The sequence below is a fragment of the Antechinus flavipes genome, chromosome 1 (genome assembly GCF_016432865.1).
Source record: "Antechinus flavipes isolate AdamAnt ecotype Samford, QLD, Australia chromosome 1, AdamAnt_v2, whole genome shotgun sequence".
Lineage (NCBI taxonomy): Eukaryota > Metazoa > Chordata > Mammalia > Dasyuromorphia > Dasyuridae > Antechinus > Antechinus flavipes.
The window spans coordinates 50,469,675-50,492,278 of NC_067398.1; the positions used below are offsets into that span (position 1 = coordinate 50,469,675).

Sequence of the window (22,604 nt, forward strand, 5' to 3'; positions counted from 1 at the left end):
TATTTTTTCATCTATAAAATGAGGCAGTGGGACTAGTTAGTCTCTAAAGTCTCCCACGCCACTAATATCCAATATGTTATGTTCAGAGATCCTTCCAGCTCTGATATTCTACATTTCAAGGTCCCTTCCAACTAAAAACCCCCCATATTAATGTTCTCAGGTCTGTTTTAACTTAACGTCCTTTTGTTCTAGTAGCCTCTATCATTGGATATCACTGGCAGAGCCAACGGGAGAATCAAAGAGAGAACCAGGAGACCCAGATGATTAAGTGATAGAATCAATAACATTTAATAATAACAGCTCACAATTAGGCCCCTTAAAGCCTGCAAATCAGTTTACATACATTAATGTCATCATTGATGTCATCAAGGAATTCTAAGTGGCAGGAATATATATGAGTGATTGTGTGTGTGTGTGTGTGTGTGTGTGTGTGTTTGTGTGTGTGTGTGTGTGTAATTCTGTGCCTCTTACTGTGAGGCCCTGGAGCATTTGTACTCTAGTTGGTGCCTCAACAAATCTAATTAACTTGATGTTCCTCTGGGTGAGTCCCAGTCTAATCTTTCAGGACTCACTTCACTTAACATTCAACAGTTACTGACTTCACACACACCCCTACCTTCTCTCCTTCTCAGGTAACTGGGGTGCTGCTTATCAACAGTCACACAGAAGTGTTGCTCTTTAAACACAGACGACCTTGGGTGACGTGGAAAAGAACATCCTGGAAGACTCTGGTTGCATTCAGGTAGGAAGGACAACTGATGGAGAACTGTTTTCTTGGGGGTTTTTATTTGCCTTCATCTAAGTTGGCCAATCAGCCAATCCGTGAGGATTGTACAGTGATCTATTCATTAAGACATCTTTCAAAATGATCAGTTTGAAAAAGACTCGTTTGAATAGTTGTGCCTTAAATCATGATGATAACGGAGCTGTGGCTCAGGGGAGTTGGTTTCTAGTTCTAGCTTAATTATTGAAGAAACTGGGAGATTTAGGACTAATTAATTTATGTCTCTCGTTTTTTCCCTTGTGATATTAGGTCTGTTTCATTATTCTAAATCCTGATTGCCATGATATGGTAAAAAACAAAACAAAACCAAAAAAAAATGTGGATTTGAAATTAGGAGACCTGGGTTCAAATTAATGTTTCATCATTTATTATGTGGTGACCATAGGCACGTATCTAACCTCTATGAACTTCAGGTTCCTCATTTGCAAACCGAGATTATGTTTGCACTATCTGCTTGAAAGGGTTGAAAAAGAGTTTTGCAATCCTGAAAGCCTTGAGCAAATGAGAATTATCACCACTGCCTACAACAACAAACAAACATTTGTTGAACATCTGCTATTTATTTAGCACCATATAGGTCACAGGAAGTATAAGCCTTAGACTTTACTCTCAAGAAATTTGTAATCTGATAAAGGATGCCAACTTTATACTGGCTGAGATATAGATAGATAGATAGATAGATAGATAGATAGATAGATAGATAAATGGATAGATAAGAAAAAAGAAAAAGAAAGAAGAATGAAGGAAGAGAGAGATGGAGAGATAAAGATAGGTAGATAGATGGATAGATAGATAGATGGATGGATAGATAAGAAGAAAGAAAGAGAAAGAAAGAAGAATGAAGGAAGAAAGAGATGGAGAGATAAAGATAGGTAGATAGATGATCGATGACAGATATGAATAGATGACACATAGATACATGGATGGCATACATAAATAATAAAGAAGAAGGAAGAAAGGAAGGAAGGGAGGGAAGGAGGGAGGGAAAGAGGAAAAGAGGGAATGAGGGAGGAAGAGAGGAAAAGAGATGGAGAGATAAATAGAAAAATAGACAGAAGGATAGATAGATGCATAGATCAATGACGATATGGATAGATAATATATAGATACATGGATGGCATACATAGATAATACAGTGATACATAAGACACATAGATATATAGATACATAAACAGACACATAAATCCATAGATAGGGAGGCACCTACGTGGCACAGTGGATAGAACACCAGCCCTAAAGTCAGGAGGACCTGAGTTCAAATCTGGCCTCATATACTTAAAACTTCCTGGCTGTGTAATCCTGGACAAGTCACTTAACCCCAATTGCCTCAGCCAAAGAAAGAAAGAAAGATACATAGATAGGGTATTCATTAAGCATTTACCATGTATACCAGGTGCTAAATTCTGCCCTCAAGGAACTTAACTTCCAATGGGAAAAGATAACAAATATAAGGACTAGAAAAATGGTGGGGAAAAGAAAGGTACCTAGCTAGGGGAAACATGACAGACAAGAAGAAGGAGCTGGAGCCCATAGAAAGTCATGGTGAGACTGAGGTGAAGTGTGGCTAAGGTCCTTCCCAAAATGATGGCCTCAAGGAGGGCATCACCAACGGGCAGAGATTTTCCATGTTGGCTGTACAGCAAACAAACAGAAATTGAAGTTCACAGAAAGTTGAGATGCAAGTGAGGTATACAAGGCAGTGCATGCTAAATGTCAAAGGCCTTCCATAGAAGGTCAGAGGATGAAAATAGATCACATGGCCTGGAGTTGTCAGTTATGATTTCCTAGAGGAGGAAGTATATGAATTGGGCTCTGAAAAGGATGGTGAAAGATTTTATAGGAAAAAAAACTATTTGAATGAAAACCAGAATTGTCTGGATAATGGGTCAATCAGAATATCTGAATTTTTCTTTGTAGCCTCAGAAGTTGGCATTAAGCCTCACACATAGTAGGCACTTGATAAATATTGATTGATTGATTTATGTAGGGGAGTAGAATGTCACAGTGTTGGAAAGATTGGATAAGCCTCAAATGGATGGTTAAAAATTTTGAACTTAATATTGGACTGCACCAAGCAAAACGTTATAGAAAAACTAATTTTGCCCCACTCTGAAGAATGGGTTAGAGTGAGAAAAAACTAGAAATAGGAAGACCAATGATGGTGCTGATGAAATATACAGGGAATGGCTGGGTGTGTTGGCACACAATTGGAATTTATGCTTCTGGAGGATCTTGAAGTTGGTGAATGACTTTCTTATCTACAGTAGTTTTTTTTTTCCTAACAGAAAGAGACACACAGAAAAAGAGGGCTAGATAGAGACAAAGAGATGATAATTTGCCTAAGAGAGCTAGAAGGGAAACACAAGGCTTTCATCACTCACAGCTGTATAACTCTAGAACTAGGCAGTTTGGTATAATGTAAAGTATGGCCTCATCGTGTCTTCAAGGGAACCTGTATTCAAATCTTGGCTTTATCACCTACTGTCTGTGGAACAGTCACTTCATCTGTTTTAATTTCAGCTTCCCCCTTTGTAAAATGAAGGCATTAGACTAGATGATCTTTAACATTACCTTCCAAATCTGAATCTTTTTTATATTTTTATGACAAAAAAGTTTCCCTAGGCTCCAGTATAGGGAACAGAAAATCAGGCTGAATTATCAGTAGTTCTCCAAATTTCCCGCCTCCCCCCCCCAAAAAAAAAAAAAGTTTTGTTGTGAGTTCAGAGTGTTGATATTATTATTTCATAGAGCTTATGGATCCAGAGAAACCTTCATTTCTCTGACTTTCCCAGACAAATCAGCCTGCATCCTGGTTCCCAAACTTACCCATTTCATCCCCTGCCTCCATGTCCCTTTCCATCCACTCCAGACTTTGTGTAGATCCTGTTACATATTTCCACAGACCAAAGATCTAGCTCCGTGGGGAAAAGCAACTGCTTCAATTTGATGGAGAGGAGGTGAGACCCTGCCTAGACAGGAAGTTTGAGGGCACCGAGTAAAAGGAGGAAGATAAAAAATCTCCAGCCAGGAAGCTTCATAGGAGGGAGGAAGGTGAGTCAAAGAAACAGGGCAGAGACTGTTTAATGAAGTAGAAAACAAGCCAGACACCCACTGAGGCAGACAGAATCATCATCCACAGGAAGCAAGTGGAACTTCAGAGTTCAGATTGGAGGAAGGTGTTAACTAGTAGGAAATTTCACCCCAACTCCTCAGCTTCAACGGCCAAGAAATATTCTTCTCTTTTGCTGTCCTCTGCCTCCATTTCAAAAAAAAAAAAAAATCACCAACTCCTTTGCTTCATTGCTACTGATGGCATTTTATTAATCTAATTCTCTTTTTACATATGTTTGTTTCCATTGCCTATGAACTTGCCATGACTTGAGATCAGAAAATATATAGAGGGTCAGCCACAAGGGGTTTTGTATTTCACAAATTCTCTACACTAAAACCTTACAATTTTAGCATGTGAGCTTAAGACCTTCCTAGAGACTAGTGAATCACAATTTATTAGGGTTTTTTTCTCTTACTAGGAATTTTAAATTTTTCTTTCTTTTTCAATTTCATGTAAGAACAATTTTTAACATTTTTTAGAATTGTTTGGAGTTCCAAAACTTACTTCCTGTCATAAGAAAGAAAACAATTTGATATAGATTAAACATGTGAAGTCAGCCAAAACATTTCCATATTGGTCATGTTGCAAAAGAGAACACAGAAAAAAATAACAATAATAAAGAAAGCTTTAAAAATATGCTTCAATCTGCATTTAGACTCCATCAATTCTTTCTCTGCAGGTGACTGGTCATGTCATTCAGAATTGTCTTTTTTTTTAAAGAAAAGATATATTTATGTTTACATATATAGATATAGACATACATGCTCATACAAATGCACACTCTCTACATAGACACACATGTCTTTCCTATCTTAACTGCAATACTTTTGGATGAAGATTGTTTCAGTAATACAATGATTCAAGACAATCCCAAAGGATTCATACTGAAACATACTATCTGCCTCCAGAGAAAGAATTGATACTATTTGAATAAAGACTGAAGCATGCTATTTTATTTCTTTCATTTGAGTCTTCTCATACAAAATATGGACCTAATTTCACATACACATTTATAACCTATCTCTGCTTACCACCCCAGGAGGATGATCAGAATTGTCTTGATTGCATTGCCCAGAAGAGTTAAATCTTTCACAGTTGATCATCCTTATAATATTGCTGTTACTGTGTACAAAGTTCTCCTGTTCTGTTCACTTTACTTGATAGCATTTTCAACCATGAGTCTTTTGGAATTGTTATAGATTTTATATTATTGAGAAGAATTAAGTCTATCACAATTGATCATCACACAATGTCGTTACAGTGTACAATGTTCTCCTGGTTCCGCTCACTTCATTCAGCATCAGTTCATTTAAGTTTTCCCAGCTTTTTCTGAAACCATCCTACTCATCATTTCTTATAGCATAATACTATTCCATTACAGTCATATACCATAACTTGTTCGGCCATTTCCTCCATTCATGGCTATCCCTTCAGATTACAAGCCTTTGCCACTATAAAAAAGCTCACTGTTTATTTTTTAGGAATAATTCAAATAACACACCAAAGCAGAACCCTAACATTCGAACTTGGCGCTCCCTTAGATTTCCCCTCAAAGAATGAGCCACAGAACCATGGTTCTCCTGCTCTTGGGAGCAATGGCTAAAGTGGAATGGAAGGGAAAGTTCAGAAAGCACCAACCTCCGACTCCATAGTAATGCTTAATATTACACTCAGAATGCAGCCCCAGCTCATCCTCACCTGCTAGAATCCTTAGCTTAATGGATCATTTTGGCTATACCTACTTTGTGGAGCCTTTCCTGATTTCTCTAGTTAGGATTATCTCTTCCTCAAATTATCTGGTATTTACAACAGCATAGAAATTAAGCTCCCAGATTTATGGTTTGTATAATAAAACCACAAGGATAGTACTTTCAGGTTTACAAAGCACTCAACAAATGTCTTATTTTATCTTCATAGCAATACTGTGAGATAGGTGTTATTATAAACTCCATTTTATATGTAAGGAAATTAAATTTAAGTGCCTTGCCTGGGGCCACATAGCTATTAAGTACTTGTAGGATTTACTGAGGTCTTCCTTCCTCCACTGCTGAACCATTTAACTACCTTAAGCTGGAGTCTCCCTCCTGAACTCCAGATTCACATGACCAACTGCCTATTGGGCATTTCATACGGGATGCTCCATAGGCATCTCAAATTTAACATATCCAGAACTGAAGAATGATCTCCTTCCCTTCCAAACCTCTACTTCTCCTGAGCTTTCCTCTCATAGGGAAAGGTACCACCCTAGTAATCTTTCTAGTTACCCTAGACTTCTTCCAACCTTTACGGAAATGCTCCCTTCTGAAGGAGGTCTTACTCCCCAAGTGCTAGTAACCTTACCTCTAAAGTTACCTTGTATCTTCCCTGTATTTTCTATGCACATATTTTTGGGTTCATTGTCCTCCCCCATTAGAAAATAAACTCCTTGAAGGACAGGGGCTATTTTTCTTTTAATTCTTGGTGCTTAGTATGATGTCCATCATGTAATAAACACGTAATAGATGCTTATTGATGGATTAATTTTTTATTATTTTATTTTTAAGAATATTTTGGGCTAGGCAGTTGGGGTTAAGTGACTTGCCCAGAGTCCTACAGTTAATAAGTGTTAAGTGTGTGAGGTTGGATTTAAACTTGGTCCTCCTGACTGTGCCATCTAGCTGCCTCATTGACTGCTTCATTGAATGATAAGAACTGCTTTTTATTTTGTTTGTATGTGGGCAATATGCAGAAACATACAAAGTGCTTAATAAATGAATGTTGATTATATGAACATTTTCAAGAGAATCTGAAATGGAGAATCACAATGAAGACTTACCTTTGGGAGAAGTAACTGAGGTACAGTAGAAATGGGATCTGGACTGGGAGTTTCAGTCTCAACTTGGCATTTTGTGAATCAGTCTCCTCTTGTGATAGTGAACTCTATATTTTTGATATTATGATGATTATTCAGTGTTATTCTTTGTTATGGGCATTGTTTGATATTATATTTATAATGAGAAAATTCCAATACAGAGCCACTTAGGCCAAGTTTTCCTGGTGCTCCGAGAAGCGTAGAGGCCAAACAGCCAGCCTGTACTTTTCCACTGCTAACTCTACATAGGCAGCTAAGGTTTGCAGCTTTTTTATTAGACAAATTTTTGAACTGCCACAGGGGCCTCAAATCATCTTCCTTCTGTTGCCTCAGTTAACATTAGCTCATCTTACCAGCTTGTAGTCCCAATAAAGAAACCTCCCCTCCTCAAGTTTCACCCAAGCCTGGTATATCAATAAGGGACACCCAAGCCTGGTATATCAATAAGGGACACCCACCCCAAGAATTTTTCCACCACAATCTGGGACTGATTAGGAATGCCCCCTCCTATATCTGCCACCAATTATCTGTTCCAACCTAGCTGATTCTTAGAATATATAATATTGCTACCTAAACTTCAAATTTGAACATATTCCTCCTCATCACATCTCCTGCCCCTTCAGGTGAAGTAAGTTTCTTGCATGTAGGACAAACCTGCCTTTTTATATCAGTGTATATATGCTTGGTTTGCCTGCTTGCTGCTTTACATAACAATAGTGCTCCTGATTGTATCATTTCCTGAGTATTAATCTTTTCAAAATCCCAAACCTGGATATATACTTTAGCCCAAGCCATGAGACCAAATACAGCACTTTGAAACTCCTTTTCTACTTCTGGATACATTATTTTTGACTGTGACCCCAACTGATCTCCCATGTTCCTAATCGGGACCTTATCTGTGATTTTCTCCAAAACTCAGCATTGATCATCTCCCTCAGACTTTAACTCACACTTCGTTTTTAATGTTTTTAAGCTTTCTAATATAATCTCTTGTATTATAGCTTTCATTCTTGCCATTATCACCCTGTTAGACTAGTTAGCTCCTTGAGGACCAGGACGATGGCTTATCTTTGTATTTTCCCTACTACCTAGTTAAGAATAACTAGAATAGGTATATACTATAGGCAGAATATACTATATGTTATATAGTATATTATATATTATATAGTACAGTAGGCTTTTAATGATAGCTAGCATTTGTATGGTCCTTAAGATTTGGAACATGCTATATATGTGTTCAATCTTTTGATGTTAACAAATGACATATAGGATAGATGTTTTTATTGTCTTCATTTTTCAGATGGGCAAATTAAGGCAAATAAAGGTTAAGTAGCTTGCCCAGGTTACAAAGCTAGTAAATGTTTGAGGCAAGATTCAAACTCAGATGTCCTTCATTCTAGAATGTTTTAAGTGTTTATTTGCACTGATGGTGAGATGACCTCTTGGATATTACCACTAACTCACTGTAGAATTTTATTTATTATCCTTATCTTAATTCTTAAATTAATAAAATTAATCTAAATAATATCCAAAGTGTCATCCAACTCTGTTGTTCTTTGCCCCTTGTTCTCAGAGGATCATGACATAAGGGAAGTGATGTTATGATATGCAAGTGAATTGGATTTAAATAGGAACAGGCTGTCACCAGCCCCACTTTCTCTCAGGGCCAGCTGAATCCAGTGGCAAGATGTAGATCAGGATGACTGAAGATGGCCAGGATGCAGTGGGTGGGAGACCTTGGCTTTTTTAAGTTAAGAAGTTTTATCAGGTCTTGCTTGACTGAGGTGATTCTCATTCAGTGTTTAAGACTAGGTAAGAATCAAGACAAAGAATGGCCTGTTTTACCTAGTCACCAAAAAAAAAAAAAAAATCCAACCTGATAGGGAAAGACTTTAAGGTTTTTTGACCAAAATAAAAACAAATGTTATTTACCCTCACTCTGGATCTATTTGGGCCCAAACAATGACTAATTGGGGTTTGACCTGGGACCTACTGTTAGGCAATCAAGGAGAGTCAGAGTGACTTGAATTTGTCATATTCCTTAAGAAAAAATCTAACCTATCATCTCAACTGTAACACTCCAGGTTCATGTGGTCTGAAAAATCTTTAATGAGGTAGGTATCTTTTTGTAGGGGCATTTTAGGCCAAGTCCTGGCTCCCCTAGTATATGCTATTCCTGAGACTGAATAGATTTCTGGCCTTGTACTCTAGGCTGTTTTGATCAAAGGATAGAATAAAAAAAGATCTTTCTTGAGATGGACAAGCAGCAGTTCCAGGGAGCCAAATGTCAGGACCTGTGTCTCTTCTTTTACTGCCAGAAACAAAATTCCCTACTGGATTTCTTGCCAGGCTCCCTCATTATGCTGGCATCACATTTAGTCCTGCAGGCCTTCTATCCTTTCTATGCTATGGTAACGAGAGTCAAACATTGGGATTCGTTATTATCTCCATTAAGGCTAATTAAGATGTAGATTGGCATAGCTAATGAAGAAGCTAATTACAGGGCAATTTCACCAGTGACTACTGACTGTCATCAGTCTAAGTGTGTGTGATTGCAAGTGGTTAACATTCACCTAGAATGGCAACCCAACATGTTTTATAGCAAACTGGCCTCATACTCAGAAGGTCCTGGGTTCAAGTTTCTCTTCTGACACCTGCTGGCTCTGTGACTCTGAGGAATCCACCTCTCAGCACCCTAACTCAGCTCTCCAAGATGATAATTGCAGAGCAACTGTCCATATACATTGGTAGAGGGAGTTTCCTTACTGGGAGTTCCTTGTATTGTTGAAATCACAGATTCAGTCTAAGAAAGAATCAGCCCTCCAAGCACAGAACTCCAGAAAGCTACACTCATCCTCTTTGAGTCCAAAGGCAGAGATCACTTGTGTAGAGAAGACTGCCATCACATCATATTCATTAAGTGATCTTTTGGGGAGTTACATACGAGGGACATGAGCCACAGCACAAAATGGACGACAAATCAGGGACCTGAATTCATGTACAACCTGGCTAATTAGGAACTCACTGTGTGATCATGGGGAAAAAATCATTCAATTACTCCTGGGCTTCTTCCCTCCTTATAAAATGAGAGGATTGCTCTGTTTTGGGAGGCTTAACTTGAAGTACTTCACGTCCCAACTAATTCCCTCCTTTGCCAAGAAGCCTTTTTCTGATTCCCCTTAAGACCAGTGCCTCTTTCCAGTGATTCTCCCTAACTTCTTGTGTCTATATCTTGTTTGCATGTTGTCTCCCCTCATTAGAGAGTGAGAATAGATAGCATGGACTATGGGAATGTGAGAGCAGAGTTGTGATTTGGGGTCATTTTTGTTATTTTGGCTTTTTTTTTTTTGTATTCCCAGAATTTAACACAACGCCTAGCACATAGTAGGTGGTTTGGACTCTGTGAATTTGTTCTGTTTAGGAATCCTTTGTATTAAATTGTATGTATTTAAAAACATTATTCTGAGAAGGGGTCTCTAGGTTTTACCAGATGCTCAAGGGGGTCAGGACACAGAGATTAAAAACCTCTGACCTAAAACATGTCTAAAGTCAGTTCAGTTAAGTGAAAGGTGAGCTTATTTCTCTCTAGGAGCCCATAACCTAAAAAAAAAAAAAAAAAAAAAAATTAAGAGGAGGAAACCAAAGAAGAAATAGATAGATAGATAAATTCACAGATAGACACATAGATGAATATGGAAAGATAAGATAGAAGAGATAGATTCACAGATAGGCACAGATGGAAAGATAGATGAATACAGATAGATAGGTAGATAGATAGATAGATAGATAGATAGATAGATAGATAGATGATAGGTAGATATAGATAGATTCACAGATAGACACATAGATGGATATATAAATAGATGGATAGCCATTCTGGAGAGCAATTTGGAACTATGCTCAAAAAGTTATCAAACTGTGCATACCCTTTGATCCAGCAGTGTTTCTACTGGGCTTATACCCCAAAGAGATACTAAAGAAGGGAAAGGGATCTGTATGTGCCAAAATGTTTGTGGCAGCCCTCTTTGTAGTGGCCAGAAACTGGAAAGTGAATGGAGGCCTATCAATTGGAGAATGGCTGGGTAAATTGTGGTATATGAAAGTTATGGAATATTATTGTTCTGTAAGGAATGACCAGCAAGATGAATACAGAGAGGACTGGCGAGACTTACATGAACTGATGCTAAGTGAAATGAGCAGAATCAGGAGATCATTATATACCTCAACAACGATACTGTATGAGGATGTATTCTGATGGAAGTGGATCTCTTCGATAAAGAGAGCTAATTCAGTTTCAATTGATCAAAGATGGGCAGAAGCAGCTACACCCAAAGAAAGAACACTAGGAAATGAATATAAACTGCTTGCATTTTTGTTTTTCTTCCTGGGTTATTTATACCTTCTGAATTCAATTCTCCCTGTGCAACAAAAAAACTCTTCGGTTCTGCACATGTATATTGTATCCAGGATATACTGTAACCTATTCAACATGTAAAGGACTGCTTGCCATCTGGGGGAGGGGGTGGAGGGAGGGAGGGGAAAAATCGGAACAGAAGTGAATGCAAGGGATAATGTTGTAAAAAATTACCTGGCATGAGTTCTATCAATAAAAAGTTATTTTAAAAAAATAAATAAATAGATGGATAGATAGATTCATAGACAGACAGCTCAATAAGGCAAGCACAGGTTCATAGTACATAAATACACATAGCAGGGGTAGCGGGATAGTAGCTGTTTTTTTAACCATCAGAGTCCTTTTCAAGATCAGAAACCATGATTTTCCTGTGGTCTTATATTCTTTCTCAAATGGGATATTGGTGGTACTCAGTCTGTGATGGTGATTCTCCAAGTTTCTGTTGATGTTATAGCATTTGGGAGTTTCATGTGGCCAGTATCACTTTAGTCACTGGGCTTTATACCTCTTCCAAAAAGATCATCATTGATATGCTATTATAGAAAAAGTACTGATTTTGGAATCAGAGCTCTTAGATGTACCTAATAAGCTGTCCACAGATTGTGCTGCAGCCAGTCCTTAAGCTGAGTATTACATTTTGTAAATTATACTAATTAGAGCTTGATTTATTTTGTTGATTGTTTGGACTTAAGAAAGTGATGGAAAAAACTGTTGATAAAGCAAATTAAACATAAGAGTTTGTTATGGGGTAAATTTGTTATTGTTGTTTTTCCAGAGAGCTGGTTGTTACACATTTATCAATATACTCTCCATAAGTGTGATTTTGGATAAGTCCTTTCACTTCCCTGGGCCTCAGTTTCCTCATCTATAATATAAGGGAGTTGGTCTAGATTGACTTTGATTAATAATTCTATGATCTTCTAATCTTGAGTGTCTTTAAAGTAGAATTCTGCCAGCAGAGAACTTTGAGGGTTCTTGCCATGGGGTGTTATCTTATTCAAATTCATGAGTGAAGATAAATAAAAGCAAATTAGTACAAGTATAAAACAGTGCAACTCTTGAATCAATTAAAACCAAAAATTGGATATAACTATGGATTTAACATTGACACAGAGCTGAAATCCCAAACAGACATCCAGAGAACATGCCTGAGGGTCTTTCTTTTCAGAATGGAGCTTAGTTGGATTGGGGAAATAACAAGGGCCAGCACAATAATGTGTCCATCTCCTATTCTCCTTTTCATGATAAAATGAATGTTATCCAGACCCCACCAAAAAAGCCAGATGTTATATACTGACGTAGGTAGCTATAACCATTTCTGGGAAACTAGCCCATTTGCAAATTTGGAATCAGTAATTTATCACAAGTAGAAAAGCTTAATAATTATGACTTGGAAACCAATATATACTTCAATGAATCCATAAAATGGATTAAATCCAGTAAGCAAAAACAGATCCCAAAATGTGCTGGCTTAAAAAAAAAAAAGTTAAGAAAGGACCTGTTCTGTCATCAGTAGGTAGCCTGAATGAGGAAACTTCTTGTGCCAAAAAAAATTAGCATCTTCTTCATACCTTAGAATCTTAGTGAGAGTGAATAGGGTAAGCACTGAGAGTTTAAATGATTTGCCCAAAGTCACACTTATTAAATTTCATATTAAAATCATGAAAGTAAATTGCCATTGATATCTTCTTTTTAAAGTGTACACTGATCTTTGCAAAGATACTTTTAACATTCTCTAAATGTGAAGCCAGATTGCCCAATCAGTACTCAAGACACATGACTAAAAACTCTAAGATTTTGCAAAAGTATTTGGCAAACAGAAATAAACTACCCCCTTTCCTTCTGCCCCAGTCTTTGCCCCAACTTTTAGCACCTATGGGTTAAGGAACTAATCCAAACCAATAAGCATTTATTGAGTACCTACTATGTGCGAGACATGGTATCCATACCAGGGATACAAAAACAAAGAGGAAAAAAGACCTCATACTCAAGAAAGGGATTAGGAAAACCTGATTTCAAATCCAGCCTAAGAAATTTACTGGTTTTGTGGCCCCGGCAAATTATACTGTCTGCCTCAGTTTCCACATTTGCAAAATAGCACCTACCTCCCAGGGTTGTTGTGAGCAACAAATGAAATAACATATGTAAAGTGTTTTACAAACTTTAAAATTATCAATGATAATTATCATTATTACTCTTATCTTGAAGGAAGGTAATGTAATGGGAGGGACTGGTCAATGAACCAGTGAACCCTTCCTTATGAGTGCACTGGGCTGATGCAATTTTCCTGTGGAGTTCAGAGCATGGAGAAGTTTTATTTCCAGTCTGCTTAACACATAAAGAAATGGAACCTTTTGATTGGCTTGGGAGCCAGAACTGAGATGCTTACAAAAGGTACTGGCAGAATTATTTGGGTTATCTTTTCTGGGGTTTCACTAGAGGGAGAGGGGAAAGGGATCTTGAATTTTGGATCCCACATCTGATCACAGCAACATGGCGTCTGTTTCTTTTCTTCTGCATATTTGTTCTTTCCTTTTGAGTGAAGAAATATGGGACTAAGCTGTGATCTGGAAGTCTGGGAACTCTGAGATTTGCCACTTACCAGGCAAGAGATGAGAGAGAGCAGGAATCTCACTTTCTTCTTGCTTCTGAATCTCCATTTCCTGGTTTTGCACAGGTCTGCTATTTGATAGAACACCTACTGGGTGTGACCCAGTTTCCTCATTCATTTTGAATGCTCCTCCTGGCAATCGCTACAGGAAGGTCTTTTCACACTTATCTAAGGCAGAGCTTAAACTTTTTCCACTCAAGACCCATTTTTACCTGAGAAAATTTAGGATTTATAGGCATATAAAATAGGTATACAAATCAAACATTTGCTGATAATAAATCGCAAAGAAATTTATTTTAAAACAATTCTTTGGGATACATATAATTTTACCATTTACTAAAGACCAAAGGAAATTTACACATTAATAAGATATACATATATATATATAATATTATATATTTATATATAATAATTAAATCTTGGTGAAATATTTGATACTTTTTACCACTACCAAATTTTTCTTAATCCCCATATTCAGTTATGTGATCTGATAGGGGTTGTGACTCATAATTTAAGAAGCTTTGCTCCAAATCCTGAGAAGTTGATTGTGGCTTATTCTCCCCTCCTAAAAATACCAGAGCATGTTTTCTTTCTCTTTCTCCTCTCTCTCTGTCTCTCTCTCTCTCTCTCTCTCATTTCCTTACACTTTTTAAAACTTTCTTCTCAATAGTATTTTTTTCAAATTACATGTATAAATAGTTTTCAACATTCAGTTTTGTAAGTTTCTGAGTTTCAAATTTTTTCTCCCTCCTCCCTAAGGCAGCAAGCAATCTGAATATAGGTTATATATGTAATATATTTCCATATTAGTCATATTGTGGCTGAATATCCGTTATATATGTAATATATTTTCATATTAGTCATATTGTGAAAGAAAAATCAGAACAAAAAGGGGAAAATGAAAGAAAAAATCAAACAAACAAAAAAAAAAAGTGGAAATAGTATGCTTTGATCTGCATTCAGTCTTCATTGTTCCCTCTCTGGACAGACATACTTTCCATCCCAAGTCTATTGGAATTGTCTAGGAATTCTATTGCTAAGAAGAGTTAAGTCTATCATAGCTGATCATTACATCATTTTTCTTTTACTGTATAAAATGCTCTCCTGGTTCTGCACACTTTACTCAGTATCAGTTCATTTAAGTCTTTCAAGCTTTCTGAAAACATTTCTTATAGAACAGTAATGTTCCATTACATTCATATATGATAACTTACTTAACGATTCCCCAGTTGATGGACATCCACTCACTTTCCAATTCCATGCCACCACAGGGAGTTGCTACAAATAGGTTTGTATATATGAGTCTTTTCCCCTCTTTTATAATCTCTTTGAGATACAGACCCAGTAATGACAACGCTGGAGCATGCACAATTTTACAGCCCTTTGGGCATGGTTCCAAATAAGCATGTTATCTCTTAATTTAAGTGATTTGTTGATGAACACCTCACCCTTACACAAGAATTCTTAAGAAATAAGAAGGAAGTTCATTCCAAATACCGGAGAACAATCCTTGAAAAGGCAGAGAGTCCAGAGATTACATACTGAGTTCTGAGAACATTAAGTAGATCAGTAAATGAAGCAATCTGAGATAAACTTGGAAAACTAGAACAAATTGGTGAGGGTTTTAAATGGCTAGCTAAAGTGTGATCCTAAGCAATCAGGTGACATTTTCAGACTTTAGGAACCTTTTTTGGACAGGTATCGGGAGGGTTGATTATAAAGAGGAAAGACAGGAAGTGGAGAGACGAATTAGAAGGCTGTGACAGGACTCCAGAATATTTAAGAGAAAATGCTGTCTCCACATCGGCAGGTTCCAAAGTCTCTCTGGGCACTATTCAGCCATGTGCCCTAGGCTTGGGCTCAACATTGATCATTTCCCCACACTGTCTGCTCTGCTTCGACAGGTAGTACCATTCAGTAAAGTATATTATCTTTGTTAATAGATGAGACAGATTTTGCCTCTAACTAGCTGTGGGAATTTAAGCATCATTTAGCTTTTTTGGACCTCAATTTCTTCATCTGTCAAAGGGGAAGACTGAAGTAAATTATCTCTAAGCTTCCTTTTACTTCTAACAGTTTATTAATTGATTGTATATTTTGACTTTGAAATATATTTTAAGTAGGGTTTTTTAACCTAGATAAATAAAATAATGGAATGAAATTGTTTTCCATTTTTAAAGTGTTATAATCTTTCATTTCTAAGTTTATTAATTTTCAGCTTCATTTTTGTTTCTTTTTTATTTTATTTTAAACTTAAGTATAAAATAAGAAAAAATACCATGTTCACACATCTATTTTTTTTAATATGGCACCATAGTTTTGAGGAGGGTTATTTCTTTCTTTTTTCCTTTTTCTTTCCTCCTTTGTTTCTTTTTTTCTTTTTTAGAAAAAAAAATCATTACAACCTTTGATGAAAGACTGCTAACAAATGGGTACCTAGCATCTCTAGACTAGAAGTATTCATACATTATGTATTGTGAGCATTCAGACAGATATCTCATAGACACACTTGGCTTTTCTCACTTTTCCCTATAAATTTACCTGTTGCTCCTTGCTCTTTACAATCTTCCTTTTTTGGAATTTAGCCCACTTTAATTGATGTTAAAATTATATTGAACTTTGTCCCTTTACTTGGAGATAGGTCTAAGCCTGCATATTCTTTTGACACACCTCAAGACAACAGTCTAAAACCGCAACATTTTAGGATCATGGGAACCCCAATATTTTAGGTTCATGGGAACCCCAACATTTTAGGATCACGGGAATCCCAATATTTTAGGTTCATGGGAATCCAAATATTTTAGGTTTCTCTTGAACTCCAACATTTGGAGGGTGTCCTTCACCCTAAGATGACCATTCCTTTTCTTTCTATTTCTACAGCAATCCTCTTAAATATGGATATATCCCAGAATTCCAGCCTGAGTCCTCTCTTAGTCTCTCTATACATTCACTTGCTGACCACACTAGTTCCTATGAGTTTAATTATCATCTCATTCTAAATAAATCCCAAATCTTTATCTAATCTCTTTCCTGAATTTCAGTCTCACATCATCTACTCTTCCTTGGATATTTCAAACTTGATTTTCTATAGACAAATCAAATTCAACATTATCCTAAACTCAACATGATCTTTCCCTCAAGACTTTTCTTCCTTTATACTTCTCTATTTCCATAGAGAAATCATCCTCCCATCAATGACAACATTATCATTGATGTCACACTGGCCCTCATCTTATATATCGATCCATCCCTGCAATGACTGCAACAAACCCATGGCAACAAATGCTTCTTCTCTCTTTTCACACAGACATCCATCCCCCCCCCCCAGTACAGATTATCATCCTATTTCATCTGGACTACTGCAAAAGCTTCTTAATTGATCTTCCTCCCTTAAGTTGATCCCCTTACCAACCCATCATAACTACCCAAGTGATTTTCCTAAAATGTCACTTCCCTACTCAATAAACTCCAGTGATGCTCATTGATTTAAGATAAAAATCTTCTCTTTGGCTTTTTCAAGACTTTATAGCCTAGTCCTGAGTTTTTATTCCAACCTTATTCTATATTACATCACTTTCAGAAAAACTGGCCTGACATTAAATCTCCCATCTTTGCACCTTTGCACTGATTATCTCTCATTCATGGAACACCCTCTCATTTCATCTCTTCTCTTGGTATTCTATAGTTCCTTCAAAACTCTGCTCAAATGAAACTTTGCAAGTAAAGTGTTTCCTGATTCTTGCCCTTTCTCCAGCAGGTAGTGCACGCGCGCGCGCGCACACACACACACACACACACACACACACAGTGTATTGTATTTATTTCTCTGTGTGTTTTGTATATGATTATTCATGTGCGTGTTGTCTTCCTTATAGAATGTAAGTCTCTTGAGGATAAAGATTGTTTCATTTTTGTCTTTGTATCTCTGGCTCCTGGGACATAGCAAGTGGTTAATAAAAGCTAAGTAGCACAGGAAGAGAGTGCTGGGCCTGGAGTCAGAAAGATGAATGCAAATCCAGCCTCAGATTTATTAGCTGGATGACTCTGGGCAAGTCATTTAATCCTGTTTGCCTCAGTTTCCTCATCCGTAAAATGAACTGGAGAAGTAAATGGCAAACCACTCCATTGTGCCAAAAAAAATCCCAATGGGGGTCATAAAGAGTGAGACACACCTGAAATAATTCAATAATAACAGTGATTGACTTACTGCTTAATGATTTGCCCAAGTCAGACAGGTAGTAAGCAGCAGGGGCCAGACGAGATCCCAGAGTTCATGATGCCTAGTTTAGCTTTCTCTCTTTACAGCATACCCTGCACTGTCTCCTCACAATAGAATTCACCATCCAGAGTATCACAGGGTTAAAGAGAAGTGAGAGAAAGAGATAAACAAAGGCAGAGAGAAAGATACTGATGGGAATATTGAGAAGAAAAGAGAAATGAGAGAGAAAGAGAGAAACAGAGTGAAAGAGAGGCATAGAGACAGAGAGACAGAAACAGCATAGACAAAGAGAGACAGAGAGGCACAGAGACAGAGAGACAGAAACAGCAGAGACAAAGAGAGACAGAGACAGAGACAGAGAGACAGAAACAGCAGAGACAAAGAGAGAGAGAGACAGAGACAGACAGAAAGAGACAGAAAGAAGCACAGAGACAAAAAGACAGAAACAGCATAGACAAAGACAGAGAGACAGAGACAATGAAAGAGAGAGGGGGGAGGGAGAGAGAGAGAGAGGGAGAGTAGAGGCAGGGGGATTAGGAGAGGGAAAGAGAAATTTTGAGAGACAGAGACCTCTAGCTACAGGTCCAAATTTGTCCATTCCTTTGTGCATTATTTCAGCCTTGGAGACAAGAAATAAATTTTTTCTTCCTGTCATGCTGTCTGTGTGTGAGTGTGTGCGAGAACGAGTGTGGGTGTGCGATAGTTCTTTCTTCAGATCAGAGGAGGGTGGAAATGCATGCTAGAATGGATGTGTCATTTTCAGATGAATTTTTTTCCAGCCTGGACACAATTTTCATTTCTCTCTAGTGACTCATGTAAGACGGTGCCTTTCATTAGCACTCTGCCTCTTGGCAAAGGGCATGTTTTCTGGAGGTGGCTGAGACTCCGCAAAGTAACACAAAGTGTTAAGTCATTCTTTGTCAGGTCTGGTCTGCTGGCTTCAAGGAGGCAATTACCAAAAAGCCCCTAGATTTGACTGCCTATTACGGTTACTGATACAGCGCATTACTCGTAATTGTTATGTCAGGGCTCGCAGTATCTATTGTCAAGATGTATCTCTTCCTCTGTCATCTTGTTCACAGGTCATTTCATCATGAAAAGATCTCCCTCTATGCAGTTTTCATTCAGTAATATCCTCTGGGGGTCCAGCCCCCTGCTGCCAGCCTTGAACGCTACAAAGAATTCAATAGCACAAACCCTGCCTTTGCCAGTTGTACAATCTGGCCAGAAAAATCGGGTCAGTGCTTACTTCTTATCTCTTGAGATATTCTAGGGACCCTTGAGGGACTTGGCTAAAAGCACTACCTACTACACAAGCTCTTACAAAGACAAGATCTTTCCGATTCCCAGGCACAGCAAGTGTCCCCCTGTGCTGCCAACAGACCCCCACTGGAAGCACCTGGAGGACCCCAGCTATATCTGATGCCCATTGGAAGCCTCTATTTTCCCATCACAGACAGAAAGAAATAGAGAGACAGCAGAGACAGAGACAGAGATACAGAGATGGAGACAGAGACAGAGAGAGACACATAGAGAGACAGAGAGGAGAGAGACAGAGACAGACAGAGAGAGAGACAGAGACAGAGACAGAGAGAGAGACAGAGACACACAGACACAGAGAGACACAGAGAGAGGCTGATACCAGATCCCATCCAAGAGCATCCAGAAGGTAGATACCAGAAAGGTGCCCAATAAGACCCTTCTTCCCCTCACCACCCCAAGAATATACTTCTAAGTTTCCTGCCAATTCTCTTTTGCCTTTTTATCCTACTGGCAGGACATTAAACAAGCATTGCCAACCCTGCCAGATAGAACCCAGAATCTCCCTTCCTCCCTGTCCCATTCTCCCTTTCCCATTAATGGGGGCCCAGATGCATCCTAAGGACTTCCAGGCTTTAACACCAGCCCTGTAGCTGCATCTTTATGATCTCTGCACTCTTCTATCCAGGCAGTAGCTGAATTCTCCTATGTGTGGTATCTTCCCTAATTAGAGTGTGAGTTCCCTGAGGGGAGACATTTCTATTTCTATCCCGAGCACTTAGCTTTATACATAGTAAGCACTTAATAAATGCTTTTTTCCTTCTTCATTCATTCATCACCATAACTTCTAACGATTCCTCCCCCAAAAAAGAACCTTGTATCTGTCTTTATCTGACAATCCCTGAAAGAATGAAAGCTTCTTGGGGACAAAGACTATTTCCATTTTCTATTCTCAACACCTTGTACGGTGTCTGGCACACAGTAGGTACTCAATAAATGCTTATTGCTTGTGTTCATACACACATGAAAATTAAAATAACATTATCAGAAAAGGCAAAATGCCATAATCATTCCACAAACTACAACTGCCTACTCTGTTCTAGTCTATGGGGAAGATTAAAAAAAGAAATTTTAAAAGGAGTTCTTCCCCTCAAGCAGCTTACAGTCTAACAAGGGCTATCTTAATTTCAACTAATAGTCTTGTCTCCCTTCAAGGCTTACAAAACATTTATGGGTGTTGTCTCATTTGAACTTCACAACGATCCCTTCACAACATTATAGGTGAGGATACTGAGGAGAAAAATGATTGACCCTGAGTCTCACAACTTGTGTCAGAGGTTCAAATCCAGTTCCCTGCCAACTTCACATTCAATGTCCTTTCCATGCTACCATACTGACTCTCAAGATGTACCAAAAAGGAAAAAGAAATTAAATAAATCCTAAGTCAGAGGTTCTTAACCTGGGGTCCATGCAGGGTTTTTTTTTTTAGTATTTTATTAACTATATTTCAATACAATTAGTTTTCTCTGTAATTCTATGTGTTTTATTTTATGCAATTAAAAACATGATTCTAGAAGGGGTCTGCAAGCTTTGCTAAACTTTCAAAAGGGTCCAAGATATAGAAAAAAATACCTCTTGTTCCATACATGAAAACATCAAAATGCTGAGTATTCAGGAGGCAAAGAGGTTGCCTCTAGTCTTAGAGGCAATGTTTTGAATTTCATAGACTTTCAAATGCCTATGAACCTGAGAGGTCAGAGAAGCTTTTCTGAGAAGATAAGGCTTGTTGTTCCCTTGTTTCAGTCATATCCAACTCTTCCTGACCCTTTTTGGGGTTTTCTTGGCAAAGACACTGGAGTAGTTGGCCATTTATTTTTCCAGCTCATTTTACGAATTTCACTAACTCTATTTAGTGACTTTTCCAAGATCACAATGCTAGTAAGCATCTAAGGCTGGATTTGAATTCAGGTCCTCCTGATTTCAGGACTGTCATTCTGTTCACTGGGCCACTGAGGTGCCCCAACACTTGAGATCTTGAGTTCTGCCTTAAAGGAAACTTATGAAGATAAGATGGTAATTCTTTTTGACAATCACTCAGGTACTGTGGTGTTGAGTGCCCGAGAACCTGCCTTCACACACAATCCCAAGCAGTTAGAAAGAAAGCCTAAGTAGGCAGGACTACGGAACTTTGCCCAGAGGTCTTAACTCCACAGGGCAAAGGCAGTATCTTTATGAGGGTGAAATAAAAAGCTTAGCGTGGAGTTGAGAAGTGAATGAGTGCCTTCCCTGCCTTGCTCTACCCTGCTCTGCACATCTGAATTGAGTTAGCATGGTAGCGTGACTCATCCCCTGGGTGCAATTGTGATCTTTGTGCCAGTCACAGATATTCTTAGTTCTGGCTCTCCCTGTAGAGCAGGAAAGACAGAAATGGGGGACCTGTCATCGCCCCTGAGCTGACTTGGGTGGTGAGCTCAGCCTGAGTTTAGGGCCATGTTCAAGGCAACCTCGGCCCCTCAACATCCATTGTCTATCTATGAGCCCATCCTTGAACCCTGATGGACTCCAACAGGCTGTTTTTCTGCTTCTTACATGATCTATCCATCCATTTGTGGAAGCAGTGCTAACACCCCCGAGAGTCCTTAGGGATCTTCTCTTACAGATAGTCCCATCACCTGCCCTGCCAAAGGGGAACCCATCTGAAGAAATGCTATTCTGGGGTCATGAAGGGGAAGAGAGGAAGTAGCAACCACAAAGGAAACGGTTGCCATAGCAACTCTAGCCCAGCATTTATCCCCTGATGTTGGACTCAATTGTCCATCACATGAACAAGTCCCACATAATCACTTCAAATTCACCCTCAACCTGAGAAGGCAAGTCAGTCAAGGAGCCATTTGTAGTGGTAGGTTGAACAGAACTGTTCTCATTTGGGCAACGTTCATTTCCACTTGTCTCTAAAATGTGTGTTTTGAAAACACTCCCAAAGTACAAGTTCTCAGACCAACATGCTGAAGCATTTAGGTCCTCCAAAAAGCACAAGTCAAAAGTCTTGGATTCAGATCTCATTTCTTTCTTTCTTTTTTTTTTTTTTTTTTTTTTTTTGCTGAAGTAATTGGAGTTAAGTGACTTGCCCAGGGACACACAGCCAGGTAGTGTTAAGTGTCTGCAGTCTGATTTGAACTCAGGTCCTCCTGACTTCAGGGCTGCAGATCTCATTTCTGATCCTTGTTAGTTGTGTCATTGTGAACCAGTTACTGGCTCCCTCTGACTTTCATTTTTCTCATCAGTCCCTCTTTCCCAAGTTCCTTATGAATTCCAATGAGATAATGATTATAAAGCCTTTTGCAAACTTTGAT

The 22,604-nt window shown here is 38.3% G+C and overlaps 1 protein-coding gene across 1 annotated transcript in view; it reads left to right on the forward strand.

Moving 5' to 3' along the window:
* The first annotated feature begins 433 nt into the window (after positions 1–433).
* The window catches only part of HRH1 (histamine receptor H1), a 63,153-nt gene continuing 40,982 nt past the window's right edge, over positions 434–22,604 (forward strand). The window contains exon 1 of the mRNA XM_051982357.1: positions 434–742. The gene's annotated coding sequence lies outside the window, so the exon portion shown is untranslated. The remainder of the gene's footprint in view (positions 743–22,604) is intronic.